Genomic DNA, 17,151 nt, shown 5'->3' with positions numbered 1-17,151 from the left:
TAAGTGAAAGCGGTGTGCCAGCTGCAGGTGCTAAAATTGCTTTGTCAGCATCCCTGACGCCGTGGACATTTGGCGCGAGTTTCGCGCCAAAAGCGGTCATCGAAGAGCTCGCAGTAGGCAGCGGCAGGGCGCAAACGACTCTTTGAAACGGCCAGTCAGCGGGAACACAAAAGATCCGTGTATCGCCTGGAAGTGCTTGCCTTCTGGCCTTTGCCTGGCCAATCTGTTTTCTTTTGCCCTAACGGAGCACCAAGCACATCGGTTACGGAGGGGCCGCAGAAATCTGTGTGCTTGACTTTCCCCGTATTTTCCTTGGCTGGAAAACACTAAAACACCGCTTACGCTGGCAAAAACGGCAATCCATCTCACTTATCGCGCTAGCCATCGTCGCTTCAGCCAGCGCCACAGTGCTATCACTTGAAGCCTGGAGCACCGCCCGCTCCCTGCTTCCAGGGGGCGTTATGATTGTTTCGGTTTTGCTGTTTTCGAATGCGCTCGACCAGATCCTGACCGTCGTAACCATACCAAATGTGGCCCGGGTTATGGCTCGGCGTTTGCAGTTTCGAACCGATTGGAGCTCTCCAGAGTTGTAGCTGCGCTTGTCGCCAGGCTAACGCGAAGAAAATAGAAGCGGAAAAGGGGTCACACAAAGACGATCCGTTATTTTCGGCAACAAAACTTTGGCAGAGACAGGGCGCAGCTGTGTCCCGTTGCGTGGTTGCACGGTGGAAGTTTTGGGTCGAAGCTTATGGTTGTCATGAGCCACTAGCACTTCAAGCATTGTAATGTCATCACACGGCGGTGCTACGCGACTGCCGACGACAACCGCTCAGCAACCCGTTTAATGCACACGAGGAATTAGGAAACAATATGACAGCTATACACGTTGTATAAGCGGGATACGTGTGTGAAGGTTATGAATTCATGAGGGTCGCACTAATAAAAACGTGACGGGAAGGTGGTTGAGAGAAAATAACTCCCTGACAAGGGATTTTTTTTTTTTTTTGCTAGAGCAAATGGAAGGGTTTGTCACCGCCAACTAGCGGAATAAGCGAACACAATATTCCATGGAATGTGAAATAAAATGACAGCAAAAAATGATGGCCTGGACCCCAAGTAAAGGCGATGGGTAAAAATGGGTGCTCAAGAAGAAAACGCTAAAATAATTTTTTTTCTGTTAGCCTTATTTCCTAGTCGCTCTATTTTTATTCTTGAATCCAGCGCAGCTACCATGAGGCCAAGGATTTCAGGAGCGTATTTCGTGGACAGGCGCGCATACAATAAACCACATCGTCGCTAGCTGCATCGCAAACACAATAGCCCTGACACCATGGCCGAGTACGAGAAAAAAATATACCTCGAAGACCTCTTGAGTGACACGTATATATACATATAGGCTAATTGTCGATAGGCTAATAGACGATAGGCTAATAAGCGATACGCAAATAGGCGATATGCTAATAGGCGAAGATACTCGCCGCGGTGGATCAGTGCTAAGGGCGCTTGACTACTGATCCGGAGATCCCGGGCTCGAACCCCACCGCGGCGGCTGCGTTTTTATGGAGGCAAAACGCTAAGGCGCCCGTGTGCTGTGCGATGTCAGTGCACGTTAAAGATCACCAGGTGGTCGAAATTATTCCGGAGCCCTCCACTATGGGCAACTCTTGCTTCCTTTGTTCTTTCACTCCCTCCTTTATCCCTTCCCTTACGGCGCGGTTCAGGTGTCCAACGATATATGGGACAGATACTGCGCCATTTCCTTTCCCCAAAAAACCAATTAATATTATTATCACACCACTGCATGGTAAAATAACGCGCTTTGCTGGGTAGTCATTAATGACCTGCTCTGCACCGGACAGTGGACCTATAGCACTCAAGCTCACGCCCACTGCAATCAGACCAGAGCGGATGCATGTATTGGTTTGAAACTGCACGCACGAGCTATTGCACAATCGGCTTGCAGAAGAGCTTTTCTTAACACGTGGAGGAAATAAAAATGAAAACGACCCACTGGTAGACTTCTGAGGCGGAATTGAAACAAGTCGGATTTTCTGGGATGCGTTACAAAGAAGCGTCCCCAAGTGCCATCATGAGGGTCGCTCGCTGTGAGTCTGTACTCCTTCGCTAAAACGCGAAAACATCCACAGAATTAAACGCACCTTCACCTTCAACTGATCTGGAGCTTCGATGGAAGCCCTAACTTCGCAGAAGTCGAGCCCGTGTGTTCATGCCAAGCAGGAGAACGCCATATAAACTTTTTCGCGGGAGTCGAGCCCATGTGCTCATGTTAAGCAGGGGAACGCCTTATATATTACTACAAGGGAGTCGAGCCCGTGTGTTCATGCCAAGCAGGAGAACGCCATGCGTACTTCGAGGCACTGCAGCAAGTGACTCATTTAATGTATGTGGTCCGGATTTACGGGTGGAACGCGAATGCATCACAGGTCTTCGAGTGGCAGCAAACAACATGCCTCCCAGATATGTTCGCTCGGTAGAAAATGGGCTCGATTTCTAAACGGAAAGCGCCTGGGCAAGGTCAAGACACCAAGAAAACCTGACAAGCGAACGATGTTCCGCTGCTCGAGCGAACAAAAAGAGCCGACGAACGCCAAGAAGACTGAAAAATATAAAGGTAAAAGAAGGGAAAGCGTATTCAACGAAAAGAAGACTAAGGATTTCTTTATTCAAGAAACGCAAACCGATGCGGAACGACGCTATAGCGTGAGACCACCGAAGTTCGGAAACAGGAGTTAGAGGCGAGGGGATAGATGCGCGAGAACTCCGGGCTGTTCGCGAACGCGAAGCTGCAATGAAGAAAGAAAGTTTTAGAATCTGGAGTTGTGAATGACGGCAAAGCAAAACGAGATGCTTGCGCAAAGAGAACCAAGTGGTTCCAGCACTCTGTAAAGTGCTGTCTAAAACGTGTGAGATGTAGAGGGAGCTTTTCTCCTTACAATACCTAAAGAAACGATTTTTTTTTTATCAGAATCAAGTTCAAGAATTACTAAAAGCTCGCTGCTTTCACAGTGTTGCTCAGACAAAGAGAACTTGATCCTGTTGCTGCGTGCATGCTTTTCTTTTTGTTTATAAACAATTTACAAGTGGTCAATACGGTGCATAGGCCTTTTATGCATAGCGGAAATATACCGGGAAATTAAAATAAACTGTGCGGGTGTTTTTTTTTAAGCTTGTAGAATTCGGAAGCCCCTGAAACAGGCAGCATACTTGCCTGAAAGAAAGGTTAAAATGCAGAATGCAAGAATTTCATCACTCATAAACTGTCTTCATACATGAGCCTCTCAAACATCAGACATAACTTCACCAGCGAAAGTACGAGACACCAGGAGGAGAAGAATACAGGACACCAGGCCGCCAGGTGCCGAATTCTCGTCGGCGCTGAAGCCGACGAGAATTCGGCACGCCGACGAGAATTCGGCACCTGGCGGCGGTGGGTCTCTCACCGGACAATCCGGATTCGTATATTTCCTGGACACAGGGTACAGTCATCGTTCACTACTTGATTTCATTAGGTCGGCCCACCCTTATTCATTTTATTAAGCCTCCTCCTCATCTGGCATGTCATCACCTTTATGCCCTGAGGCAGTTAACATAGCTTGAAAAAAAAAAGAACACAGGACAACACAGGACAGCGTTGTCCTGTGTTCTTCTTCTTCTGGTGTCTCGTACTTTCGCCGGTGAAGTTATGTCTGAAATACACCAACTAGCCCACATGGTTACCTTGTTACAGTCTGTGTCTCTCAAGCAAGGCAAGTTCTAACTTTGCTGTCTTATACAAGAGGCGAGGTTAATTGCCGAGAAAATCAAATATATTGATAGATCACATTGCTGCTTCTAGTTTTCCATTACTATGTACCTGCGCTGTCTTGTAAGCTTTAAGGACCTCGTGTCACCGAAAAGCCGGCGTCGTCATCGGCGCCGGTGTCCAAGTCATTAGCCGTGTCCGAAAAATCCAAAAATTCCCCGGAGGAGCAACCTAGGGGGGAAGGTGCGCCACCTGTGTCACGTGATCTTGTGACGTGGCCATAACCTGTCCAACGGATTTTGCGCAAACTGCTCATCAGGACACGATGCAGACGAGTTAATGATTGGTCGCGAAAGGTACGTTGCTCCGGAAGAGCAACCTGGATCGCACAAGCCCCACCGGTGGCAGCATCTTGCCATCGCAGGGCAGTGGCACATCGCTTAACCGCTGCACCACTGCGCCAGGAGTGCTGTGAGGACTCCCAGTGACCTATGACCAATTCCACATATATGGGCATTAACCTATTAACACTATCGCGTGATACCGTTATGGCAGAGCTTATGCCTTCCCTCCAGTTTTTTATATTAAAAACAAAGTGCACTCATACGAACTCTTCCCCCGCTCATTTCCCTCATGCGACACCGACACCGGCTCAGCGACACCGATAATGTCAGAGTGCAAGTCATACCTCGAAGGAAGAGTTTTCTACTCACGGTAGTGCCTCGCCAGTCCTTTTTACGCAAGCATGACGACCTAGCACGGCTAGTTTGCCCTTCGCTGAGCAGTGACGCGCCCCATAAGTCCACACGGCACACTCATCGGCCCCAGCAACGGAAACGGTGAGCACACGGGTACATTGGCTTTGCCTTCGAGGTATGCAATCAGCAGCGGCACGAGCGTGCCTTTCTGGCTAACTACTTCGAGGAACAGAAAGGCACACGCACTGCCCCTTTGCGTGCCCCATAGGGGAACTTGCGCTGAAGTTTGCGGTGCCGATTGCAGCGCCATAACACATTGCCTAGCGAGAAGAGCAAGCAGTTTTGGGTAGTACTATTAGTACTTTTTCGCGCCACCTTAAGGTGCTTATTGGCGTGACCCTCCACGCTCGGTCGAAGGCGTAGGTGCCGTGCGTCAGCTATCTGGGCTACGCCCATAGAAGCTAGTCAATGAATGCTGTCAGCCAAACGCGGGTGCCTAATCGCGCAGAATGTGTTCTCGCGTTTGCAGCGGCCCAAGCGGCTGACAAAAGCAGTTTTGAGTTACCGAATGGAACAATTGCATTGCCACCTTGGCAGCGCAGGTTCTTCATTGCCAATTCTACCCTTGAAAATGTACTAACAAGCCCAAGTTTCTAGCATTCTGAATTATATTTCTAGTACAACGGGCCCTTTTGTGTGTTCTGTGGACCTTTCGACTGTCATCACCATCATTAGTGTCATGACCAACCGCGCTAGGACACTCTCGTTCTGCTGTCGGAACAATATGCTTCCGGATGAAGTGAGGCGTCTGTTCGGAGGGTTTATCCCATCACGAGGTCATGGCGTCAGAGTGTGCAAGATTTTAAAGGCTGAGTCGTTTCGTCTAGCTCGCCTTTACAGGGAATATCTCCACCTTTTGGTTCACAAAAAGTCAAGCCCTTTCACAGCAGGGAAGACGTTACGAGAGTGCCAGCGGCTTGTCAGCCAGACTACGGACTTCATTTGGCAGCGACAACTGGACTATCTCAGAGGACAGCTTGACATTAAGTCACGTTCACCTCGGTGTGTCATCCATACGCCACAAGGACTGGATCTTCCTGAACATGTGAAATCTGTTTTGTCGTTGGGGCCCAAGTTTGCTCTGGAGCCAAAATCGTCTTCAGCGGAGCGGCTCACGTTCGTTCATCAGATTTCTCGTATCATCCCCGAGCATGAGGCAGACCGATGTGTTTCTGCAGGCGTCGACACCTTACGGCGATGTAAGTTACAGCCTTCAAGACTTCCCGTAAATCGAGCTAAGTCTTACCTAGAACGTCATTCATTGTGCCTCCTTCCTGCAGACAAAGAAGGAGGATTTGCTGTATTTCCTTCTGGGCTCTTTCATAAGAAAGCATGTGAAGCTGTGTCCTCCGCCTTTAATTGCTATCCAAATGTAAAAATTTCAAAGATAAAAGCCGAAGCGAAGAAAATGTGTACTAGGTTGAACCTTGGGGCGGTTCTTAAAGGATTTACTGATTGTAAAAAAGACTTCCTTCAGGTTTTCTTCAATGCAAAGACCCATAAAACTGATGTTCCTTTTAGAGTTATTATTTCAGAGAATGGTACATGGCAAAAATCTGTTGCCCTTTTGTTACAAGAAAATCTGAAAATGTTATCCATTCAAGATCCATTCCTTGTTCGAAATTCTGAGCAGGTTTTATATTTTTTCAAGTCACATGAGGAACATGGCCTTTCTGCTTTTTCGGTTGACATAAAGGATCTTTATTATTTCATTCCGCATGAAGCTTTGTTATCGTGTGTTGAAGATTGTATTGATCAGTACGGACCTATTGCCTTTCAAAATGCTTCTGGCAGCTCGGTAAATGGTTTTCTAGAACATTTAAAGTTTTATCTTAAGTCTACATTCATATTGTGGGACGAAAAACCACATCTTCAAAAAGAAGGCATTTGCATAGGTTCTTGCATAGCACCCATCCTTAGCGACTTCTTTTTAGCTCAGTTGGACAGGTCTTTTGCGGATATAGTAAAAGATACCAATGTCATCAAGATTTTTAGATATGTGGATGATTTTCTTGTTGTACTTAACAGAAATGACGGTTCCTTCAAGGATAATGTTCGTAATGTCCTCTCTTCTGTCCATAACCATTTCCGTCCTCTAGAACTAACGATTGGACTACCTGAAAAGAGGGTAATCAAATTCTTTGACATCAACATTATACTACATCATGATCGGACTTGCTGGTTGTTTAAACCTCGAGGTGAAAAACCTTTATTACCTTTTTCATTCAGCACACTCAAAACTCGTAAAACGTTCCATTGTTCACCTTTCTTTTGTTAATTCTCTAGTGAAGTCCTGTCCACACCTCATGCATGAAAGTTTTTCACAGCAGTGCAAGCGGTTGGAAAACGCCGGTTATCCTTCCCATGTTCTGGTTTCAGTAGCAGCAGGCGTTTTAAAGAACTTCTGCAGGAAAAAAAACGCAAGACACTCAAGAGGCTACGCTTAGGAAAGAGAAAGTAGCAGTTATTCCTTACTTTCATCGGTTTTCCCATAATCTTAAAAAAATTGCGCAGCGTTCGGGAGCCAGGGTGGTTTTTTTCAGCCCCTAAAAAGTTAAGTTATTTGTGCACAAAAAATTTGACAAAATCCAAAAAGACGGTCGGCTGTACTAAGAAACATAAAAACAAATGTGTTTACTGCATTGAAAATGTTGTGTATCAGATACCCCTTTCCTGTGGCAAACAGTATGTAGGGCAAACAGGCAGGTGCCTGAATAACAGGCTTCGGGAACATGGGCGTGGTGTAAGTGGTATGCGTGGAAAAGGTTTGTCAGCCTACTGCCGTGTGTGTCATTGTGTACCACTCCTAAAAAAATGTGTGGTCTTGAAAATGCACAAAAACCGCTTAACTAGAGAGATAATTGAAGCGGAATGGATTTCTTTGTTGGATGATGATTGTGTAAGTAGTCCTTCAGCTGCTCTGTTGCCAAAGGATATCCTATATTTGTCTGATATGCAGTGCTAGCGGTGGTCTGATAGTAGTGGATGATAAGTCAGTATAAAAACCACCAGTCTTTCACGAAATAAATCTTATGTTGGAAGTTAGCGCGTTGTGGTGTCGTCTTTCTGTGTCCCTGTGTTTTTTTTGCGCTACCAATTCTACCCTTGAAAATGTACCAACAAGCCCAAGTTTCTACCCTTCTGACGAAATATAGCACAACGCCGGTACCACAGACGGAAATTCCAGTCGCTTAGCTTTTGTCCGGACACGTCCGGACGCCCGGTTCTCTTGAAAGTGGTTTTCTGCAGGGCTTCTCTTTTCCGGGCTGTGGTGGTGTACAAGAGCGTGCCCCACAAACTATCCGCTCGGAATTGCAGTGAGTCGGGGCGCCGTGGGCATAAAAGGCCGTGCCGTCTTGATGGGCCGTTCTTATCTCCTCGTGTTGCTTCGTGCATGCCTGTGAGGAAACGCGATATGCCAGAAGATGCCTCCCGCAATCAACGGTTTGTGGCCTTGCATTTTGTTGATAACGAAATTGTTTTGATTAAGGCGATAACTGAGAGGCTTCCAAGAGTTGCACCGGGGAAAACGGCAGCGCCGTCACAGATGACGTAATCTTCGTAACCCTGAATTGCCGTGTTCGCCTCCTCTTCAAGCAAATATTCCCTCTTTCCATGGAAGTTGGCAAGTGTGTACTTCTCTATGACGAACGCTATGTTCTGGTCTGATCCAGGGGCTTTGTATAAGTGGGACACCCAGTGAGCACTCAGCAGTCTCAAGCAAGAATGCTTTCTTTGCGCCTTCATCTTCTTTGTCAAAAAGAATAGCGGTGAGTGCTATTTTGTAGCGATAGCTGCATTACGGTAGCATTTCGAGCCTTCAGCGTGGCTGCGCTGCCACGCTGTCACATGGTTGTTGACGTGGTGCGGAGCAGCTGTGCGCCGGCGAAACCGAGCTGCAACAGCAGCTGTGCGCATGCGCCGTGTCAAGTGGGACGAAGTTGAAGAAGGAACGCCCAGCGAAACGGAGCGGCGAAAGACCGACTTTGCAATTCAACTGAGCAAGTTCCATTTGGCCAGCTGTAGCTATCGCGTCACTCCAGGTTTAACTAGAGCTAAACCACCGCCAATGTTTTTTTTTGTGTTCTGTCGAAAAATTTTTAGATCAGAGGCTACGGTCGCCTGTTCCCTCCTACCATTCCTCCCTTCTCCCTTCCTAAATTCACCCTTACTAAGATGCTGATCTCCAAATGCCAGTGAACCGTAAATAAGGACATTATTGCACCAGATCAACGGCGATTTCGAGATCATGCAATTGGGTCTACGTAAATCTCGGAGTGCCTGAAGCCTGGGATCGTAGGGATGGGCTTCAGCACAATTATCGCTGTCGCATCGCCGCCTCAGGCAGAGTAAAAGGTCAAAGAGTTGTTCTAAGTTTTCTTTACTTGGTGGTCACGGCCAGTACAATGGAAGGGTGGTGTTTCTACCTGTAAACTTAATGTGACTATTTATATGGTGATTATAAGCTTCAGCGCTTCTTCCTTGCATCTTCGTGTTTTTTCGTACTATTTCTCAAACAGCAGTTATCACTCCTCTCTTCGTGAAAGATTCACCACACCCTCCCCTTCCTTTTCTCGGCTTTCACGCAAACATTTGTAGAAGCTCATCCAACTTCACATCTTATTCCCCGAAATTCGGTTTAATTAGCAAGCCTCCAATGCACAACGAACAAGCAGAACCATTGGTCCGAATTACGCGATAAGCTTTGACATATCTCAATTCGCAGGGGGTAAAATGTAAGAAGATTAATTCTTCTAGCGTTTCCCGAAAAAGCCTAAAAGAGCAGCAAGAGAATTAGAGGTCCTATATGGGTATCCGTAATGTTTCATTAGAGGCTACCTCATGGGTAACGCGAATTGCATGCCGCGTGCTGTTCATTACGTCCACAAAAAAAAAAACTGAGAAAAAAAATGTATTAAATTGCGCTGTTCTGGGAAGCAGCCCGCTGGCACTGATTTATTCTTCGTCTCTAATTTTGGCGCGCTTAGCGGAAAGATGCGATTCCGAAAATTCTTCAATGCGGTTAGTTCAGCGCCTGAAAGTTAATGTGAAAGCACCTGAAAGGGAATTTTAGCTATGTTCTCCTATTCTGAATCTAAAGTTTAATATTGGAAGACAAAAGCTCCTGTAGTAGTGGCCTCCGGGTGGAACGATGACTTCTTTGACCGAATTATACAGCTGTCAATATCATGATGACATTTACGGTTACCTAACATAAGTGGTCGAGTTTTTAAAAGTCGCTTTAAAAGTCATATCTGAAAATATTTACTCAGGATAACATTGTTCGCATGCATTGCTCTCTCTTACTGCTAGCCCGCAATTAAAGAAGCTAGAAATTAGTTAACGACAGAAGAGACGACCGTCGCCTTTTTGGCCATCTCTGTATGTATATATTTTTCTTATTCGCTGTTCCTATTGATGATACGCGTTTAAAGCGAAACCGCAACTGATCATTTAAGCAGGAAGCGTTAAACTTTCGCTTTACTCAAGTGAATAGCGTTAAACTTTATTCCTGGATTTCCTAGGGAAAAACTGTGGCACCTATTCCCTCTTATGTTGATGAACTCAATCCGAACGTTTCTCTGGTAACTGAAGCACATTGCCAATTTATGTTTGCAAATTTTTACAATGCTTACCAACTGTTCTAAAGAGTATCAGTTTCCTAAAATTAGCTCTATAATACCATGCCCAAACCACCCTGATACAAACGAACACTCAGTTCAGGCACCTAGGATTTACGCTTAATTTGTACGTGGCCCTGTTCCATGCGATTTTCCGTGCTTAAAGTTTTACTGCTAAAAACATTAAGCTCTTTTAATACATGTACTGCATACGAACTAAATATTTCTACCTGGCTCGTAAATCACATCTAAGAGAAAACCGTCATTTTTTACTTGGACAGGTAGTAATAGTATTCCTCTGAACCTTCTAACCGCCACAGAGAACAGACACAAAAGAAAAGGTAGAAGGTACCCTTGAAAAATTCCGTGGTACCTGCCACATTAATCACAATCAGTGGCCCAGAGTAGCCTCCTCTCGGGAAGCCAGGAGACACACCATCCATAAAGCTGTCTTATCCTTTGAGGACCCTCACAGGGACATTTCAGAAGACAAACGACGGCGCAGAAAAAATCGTGGCAGTAGAAAATTAAAAAGAAATCAAATTCCACCTACTGCAGTATAACCTGCCTATCCCACAGCCAACCCAGGCCGTCATACTGACGTGATCAGAATAATAGTGCAGCATCACCTTTGAAAGGTGGAATTCTCGCTACGGAGTATGCCCAAGGCCCTTTATTTTGGGGATATTTTTTTCGGAGTTTGGGGGGGGGGGATAGCAATCGGGCTATAATTTGTTGGGGAATCAAATCTCTTTAATGAACAAAGACTTGTTAGAACAGGCCATATCAGTTCATGTATTTCGTTTTACATTTCTTTAAATTGTATCGCGTTAATTTCCAGCCCCTGAGCCGCACTTCGGGTCCATGCAAGGCCGACCACCCTTTGTAAGTACAATCCGAAAACATTCATTCATCACCGCAGCGCCCATTTTAATTACACAGGAGCCTTGGATCAAGCCACCGTAAGCGTTCTTGACACAGCGATTACAATAAGACGTCTGTTCACTACATTTAATGCGAAACCATTGTGTGTCCCATTAGCACAAAAGCCGGCCTCTGTCCGCCGCCGTCTTTTGAACGAAATTCGGATGACGCAGTACGCCGGTGTACGATGTTGCAACACGTGTAATCGAACATGTATAGTCATGATTGATGAAACGTAACGTATTATGACCTATCAAAGTCATGACTCATAGTCATTCGGCCATATAGCATGACTCAACACTTTCTGCTTTCGAATTCTCGCATATAACCATCCTTAAGTGTCTCTGCCGAATTCTTTACTTTTGTCCTCTCGCTTCCAAGGCGTAGTTATCGAATTCACTTCATTTCTTTAAATACCCCACTTTCGATGTATTTTATAAAGGGTGAGAGTGGAAAAATTGCTCGATTGTGAATGCCTACATGAAATCGTTAGAGTGATTATTTAAACTGCTAACAAATCTTAATGAGCAGGAGATGTCATCATTAATATTAATCAGCATGATGAACAACAAATCAGAGGAGATTAATACCAATTGTTAATTGAAAACACCCTTCAGGAATAAGCATAAAAGAACGGTTAATCTTCATGGGGTGTGTTCAGCCTTGTGTACTAAAAAACTACGTTTTCTATAAAGCGCAGTTCCCGGCAAAACTCGGGTTTAACACAATTTTGAAGTGATTTGTTTTGGGTACAAGAATAGGATAAAATCAAGTTTTACCCTAAATCGAAGGGTCCTATAAGTACAAGACGAGAAGTGTCTGCTGGAGCATCACTGTTGTTCAAAATGACCGAATGAGCGGTTTTCTGGGTCATTGATTTACAGCAGAATTTTTCAGCGTGGAGTCTATGGAAGGACAAACTTGTCACCATGCCGAGGATAGAAATCGGGCCCCTCTGACATTTACTACTCTAATTTTCTCGCTCGCAAGATTACCGTCCTCAAATTTTATGATCCTAATTGTTTTTTTTATTTTCTTTATAGCTTATCGAAGGAAAATTTCTAGAACACTTGCTCGCGGCATTCCTAGCTAACCTTTTGACCCGATCAGGCAGCGTTATCAAAATATTTTATAACTTTCTGTATCTGTTGTACGTTTTGTTGTATCGTAAGGCGTCTTTATTTTTTTTCTGCGGTCTTCTATACGCGGTTGCACGCTACTGCTTCAAGTCTACAGCATGTAAATTTGACTGATGTTGACAAAAGAAGAAGCGCAAAAATTTCTCAGCTTAGAAGTCTAAAACATAAATAACTTATTCTGCTGAGACTACGCATCTATATATCAAAGGAGAAACTGAAGAAATTCTTGAATTCGCTATTCTAATGTCGTGGCGGCTGCGTTTTTATGGAGGAAAAACGCTAAGGCGCCCGTGTGCTGTGCGATGTCAGTGCACGTTAAAGATCCCCAGGTGGTCGAAATTATTCCGGAGCCCTCCACTACGGCACCTCTATCTTCCTTTCTTCTTTCACTCCCTCCTTTACCCTTCCCTTACGGCGCGGTTCAGGTGTCCAGCGATATATGAGACAGATACTGCGCCATTTCCTTTCCCCCCAAAACCAATTATAATTATAATAATTCTAATGCAACAAACTGCTTGTATATTGCACTTCTGTATTAGTTTTCCTGAACGTACAAATAATAGCCTGAGTCGCTTCGGGACGTTAAACCCCCCCAAAGCATAAACCATGAGCTTAAAAATAACCATTCTAGATTTTCTAAAGGTAATTCAGCCAAGTGCATTTTTTTGCGGGGAGGGGGGCGATACCGAATTCGGTCACCAGCCGGGCGAATCACTAATTTGAAACTTTCCCGGGACTCGTCTCAGATTGGCTACAATACCGCGTGCCAATTGTCAGCAAAAACTATTTTTTTTATTTTATGAGCACTATAGTTACCGAACCACAGTAGCAAGTTTTCATTGCGAAAAACCTGACTGCTGCTTTTGTTGTAATGGGACTGTTACTAGCGACTACTACCAAAATATGCGAGCAGGCGATTTTTTAGAGGCAGGCTTAATGTGAAACACTGCCTTTAGGCTTAGTTTTGTTGCGCTGCAGCAGAGTTATTTTTGCAACAACGCTATTTCTCCTCTCTTTGAGCAAGCAAGTACCTAGGCTGTACCTCTAAGGGCGCAGACACAGACAACTCAAAATACTCAGTCCAAACGCTCGGTTACCTCCCCCGAATTGCATCAAGCTTGCACAAAGAATCGGCTGCATGTATCCCTTGGTGCAGAATTTAGCATACTAACCCTCGCGCCAAGTCTAGTCCAATTGGAGCGCATTTAGGACAAAAATAAAAAGAACAAAAGAAAAATAACAAAAAAGAAGTCCGAACCAGGATTGGAAACAAAGCATACAGTGAGCGGTGGATTCGCTTAGCGAACTCGACACTTGGGGGCGCCTACGCAGGAGCTGCGAACCACTTCGGGGTAAGCTTAAGAACCTTTCGTTGTACTTGGGCGACAACTGTCGTTCACCAGCTGCTCACTCTTTCGCCTGTGTAGAGCCTCTGGTGCGGAGATTTTTGGGGTTTTGACTGTGTAGTTGTTTAGCCGATAAAAGCCACGAAAATAGCAAAGTAATTACTCCCACTCCAAGGCTGCAGCTGACCATTAATTGGCAAGCGAAGGGTCAGCCCGGTACTTCTCACGACTGCTGTGAAAAACTAGGTGCGAAAGAATCAGGGACCTTGAAAAATAAAAGACAAATTTTTCTCTTGCCGCTCTGCGCAGCTAATCAAAGTTAAGTTCCTGGAGAATTTTCTGGCTATATACCGGCAGAACAGCCACTGCTTTCTTGTATTGAAAACAAAATAAATAGCCTAAGGTTCGACGAAAGTTCGTCTGGTAAGGCAGTATACTGAACAAGTTGAAGGTCACTGACCATGTCAAGGTTACAATTCTACGTTTAATTGTAACCTTGACATGGTCAGTGACCTTCAAAGTGTTCAAAAGAAAACAAACCTTTTGCGCAGTTTTTTGGAAATATTCGAAACGAAAGTTGCCTATTTACGTAATTTATAAACTATGGCATACAACGCAGCTACGAAAATGATGCCTGGAAGGCCGTGAGTATTACATTTACAAGCTAAAAATCCCAAGTAGAAGATACAATGAAATATTCATCGCTCCAACAGCTAACGAAACAGACTCATGGTAAAAGAGTAAATGAGCTTCACCACTAGTCAGATGATAGCAATTTGAGCACGGTGTTCAGGTTGTTCCAAAATGTAGCAAGTTTGCTCCCTCAGCAATCAAGAAAACTGAATTTTATCGCCGTCAAGTTCGATTTCTTCCGACCTCGTCACTCCAAGATCGCGCATCGATTTTCGTTACACATTATTCAGGTTCCACAGTTCTCGTAAATACCAAAAACGTTCTCTTAAGATGTCACATAGTTACTTTGCACTATCGACGCCATCCCAAACCTATTTAATTTGGTACGCAACCTTTTCTGGGTGCTACACGAAGTGGTATTCGGAAATGCGAATCTATGACACACTAATGCGTATTGTGCGCTAACCAAATTATATACCCCGGCCTCCGCCGAACTTGGTTAGATAATGGTTATTAAGGATCAAAGTAACTTCAGATCGATCTATAGAAGTGAAGCTCCCCATGCAGATCAATGCCAGCCGCTGTATTTATAGATAAAAAGCACATACAGTACGCCCCATCGCGGCCTTACGGGCAGCGTTTTGATAACAAAGCTAAAGTAACCTAGAACACGAATGTGCACAGGCTAAAGATCTAACGAACGTAGAAATAATTCTTTGCGTAGCCAAAAACTATGTCTCCATTCCATGAAGGCACTTAACAAGCTGCGAGCCACAGGTAGCGGCCCGTTTGGTTTAGGCGGAGGCTTTCGTAGGTGCAAAACACCCATACAACACGAGCGTATTTGGTTTCTTGGAAAGTTCACAATCTCTGAGTATTCGAACCAGGCCTTTGTGCCGGCTTTTCTCCGTAGTTTATGGTACGCTGTACTTTCACAATATTGTTTTCATTGTGATAACCCTGTGAGAAATCATAAAGTACGCTTCGCGTGTACTGCAGGAACTTTCGTGCTGTAAACTTTCCTGAGCTAGAATTCTGTTGTCCTCGTACATCTTTTATCAGCTCTTGCGAAGCTTGCCACTTCCGCTTTTCTATTGGCGCAGCTTTGTCTGTAACAAAATTTGAGATGGTCAGGCTATGCCTGTGCTCACTAAATCATGTCACACCAGATTTACGAGTTTAAAAAAGAAAGAGGCTTACGGCAGATTTTTCGTTGCAAACGCCTTAATCAGATCTTGCGTTTCCAAATTAGAATCACCACTTCCTAGAATAAACTCAAGTAACTGCGAGGAAGTTACCGAAAGGTGTTGTTGGTCTGTCGTACATTGAAAGGGAAGCAAGCACATATTTGGCACCCAACGAATGAAATGAGCTTTAAATTCTGGGCTGACAGATTGCCTGCGGCACGCACCTGCCAAGACAACCGAGGCTTGGTTCGTGGTTTAAGCAGCTGGAACCATAAATATCGCAGTAGCAATAAATTCAAGGGTGCTTTATATAATTCCAGCAAAAGTCTTAAAATACAGACCCTGATGTCTTGGCTGATGGTGCTGTTACTCTAAAACATTGCGGCTGTGCCGACGACCAGTTATACGTACTTCATGAGCGAAAATAATAAATTATCATTCTCGAATTTTGTGTAATTTTGAGCTGGGGCAAAACCTGGAGTCACTTTTACACGGTACCTTTTCTATAAAGATTTTTCTTCCGTAAGTGAGCTTACACTGAACATGAAAGCAAAAAAAAGTTACTTATGACAAGACTCAAATACCTCCACGCGCATAATTAATCCGCTGAAATGTTATTTACATATTTGTTTTTCTTCATACATTAAAAGCACTTGATAACATTGTTTCATGTAAGCTCATTCTCCGTGGCTACCATATATTTACGGACCATATGTAAATAAAACGTGATCACGGTGATAATTAAGGCACGGACTTCCTTAACTGAATCAAACTACCAGCAAAATACTTTGTTCTCGTCCGGAAGATACATAACTGCAAAAAAAAAAATGTGCATCATGCAGCACGTGTCCTACAGCTTCACACAAAATATATGAAACTCAAACACTGCACAAACTCACAGTGAAAACGTACTTTTGCAAAGAAAAAAGAATTCTTATTGATACTTTGGTAAGGCGCAACTTCCCATTAAACAAGCCTTTTAAAATACCATTCACGTCCGTCGAGTCAAGAATGAATAAAAAAGAGTGATCAGCACTTACCAATATCGGCCCGTCGTTGGTCACACTGACGCCCACTGCCTACTAAGAAGACCTGCTTCGTTTGACAGAAGTTTTAACAATGGTTCGAAGCCCGTAAAAGTAAGCATTCGGTGTACATTTCACTTTTTCTTCGGCGATGAACGCAAGTCAGAAACTAGTGAAGTTTCAGGGCAATTCTTCAAGTCAGCATCGAAGAGAAGCAAGTGTTGAAGAGACCGTCGCTCCACACGCCTTGACAGCAGCAAAAGAAGCAGCACTGTGTATGTGACAGGGCAGGAAAGTTATTTCAGAACGACTCCGCAGCAGCAGCGACCGTCGGACGACGGACAGCACACGAGCCGGCTGCGAAGCGGCGATCAGGTTCCATGCCGAGCGGGCGGCAGCGGCATTAGGGGAGCAGCGCCCAGCGAGCGAGACACGTCCGAAGCGTCCGGCGCGCGAGCATCAACTGATCGGCCCGTTCGTCGGCAGCCGCGGCGCGCCCCTTCTGTGTCTCGCGGCGCTGGAAAGAGAGCCGATGGGACGGCGCTCACTTCGCGCGAACGGGGCGCACGCGCGCGAGCGCGCTCCTTTTCGCGCGCTTCTCGGGCTCCGCAAATGAGACCCGATAGGAGATAAGCAGAGCGACAGTCGTGGACGGGCTGCTTCACTATAGCCACATTTGCGAATTTCCGCAGTTGGATTGTTGCGAACATTTCTTTTTTTTAGGGGGGGGGGGGGGGGTGGTTGACGTCCCAAAG

The 17,151-nt window shown here is 45.1% G+C and overlaps 1 protein-coding gene across 6 annotated transcripts in view; it reads right to left on the bottom strand.

The window, feature by feature from the left end:
• LOC144125147 (calcitonin gene-related peptide type 1 receptor-like) overlaps positions 1-16,861 on the bottom strand; it is a 309,750-nt gene extending 292,889 nt beyond the window's left edge. For all 6 annotated transcript variants that reach the window (XM_077658271.1, XM_077658268.1, XM_077658270.1 and 3 more), the window contains exon 1: positions 16,412-16,861. The gene's annotated coding sequence lies outside the window, so the exon portion shown is untranslated. The remainder of the gene's footprint in view (positions 1-16,411) is intronic.
• Positions 16,862-17,151: the final 290 nt, after the last annotated feature.

This window comes from Amblyomma americanum, chromosome 3, assembly GCF_052857255.1.
Source record: "Amblyomma americanum isolate KBUSLIRL-KWMA chromosome 3, ASM5285725v1, whole genome shotgun sequence".
In the NCBI taxonomy this organism is placed as follows: domain Eukaryota; kingdom Metazoa; phylum Arthropoda; class Arachnida; order Ixodida; family Ixodidae; genus Amblyomma; species Amblyomma americanum.
This window is presented reverse-complemented; position numbering and strand designations above follow the sequence as displayed.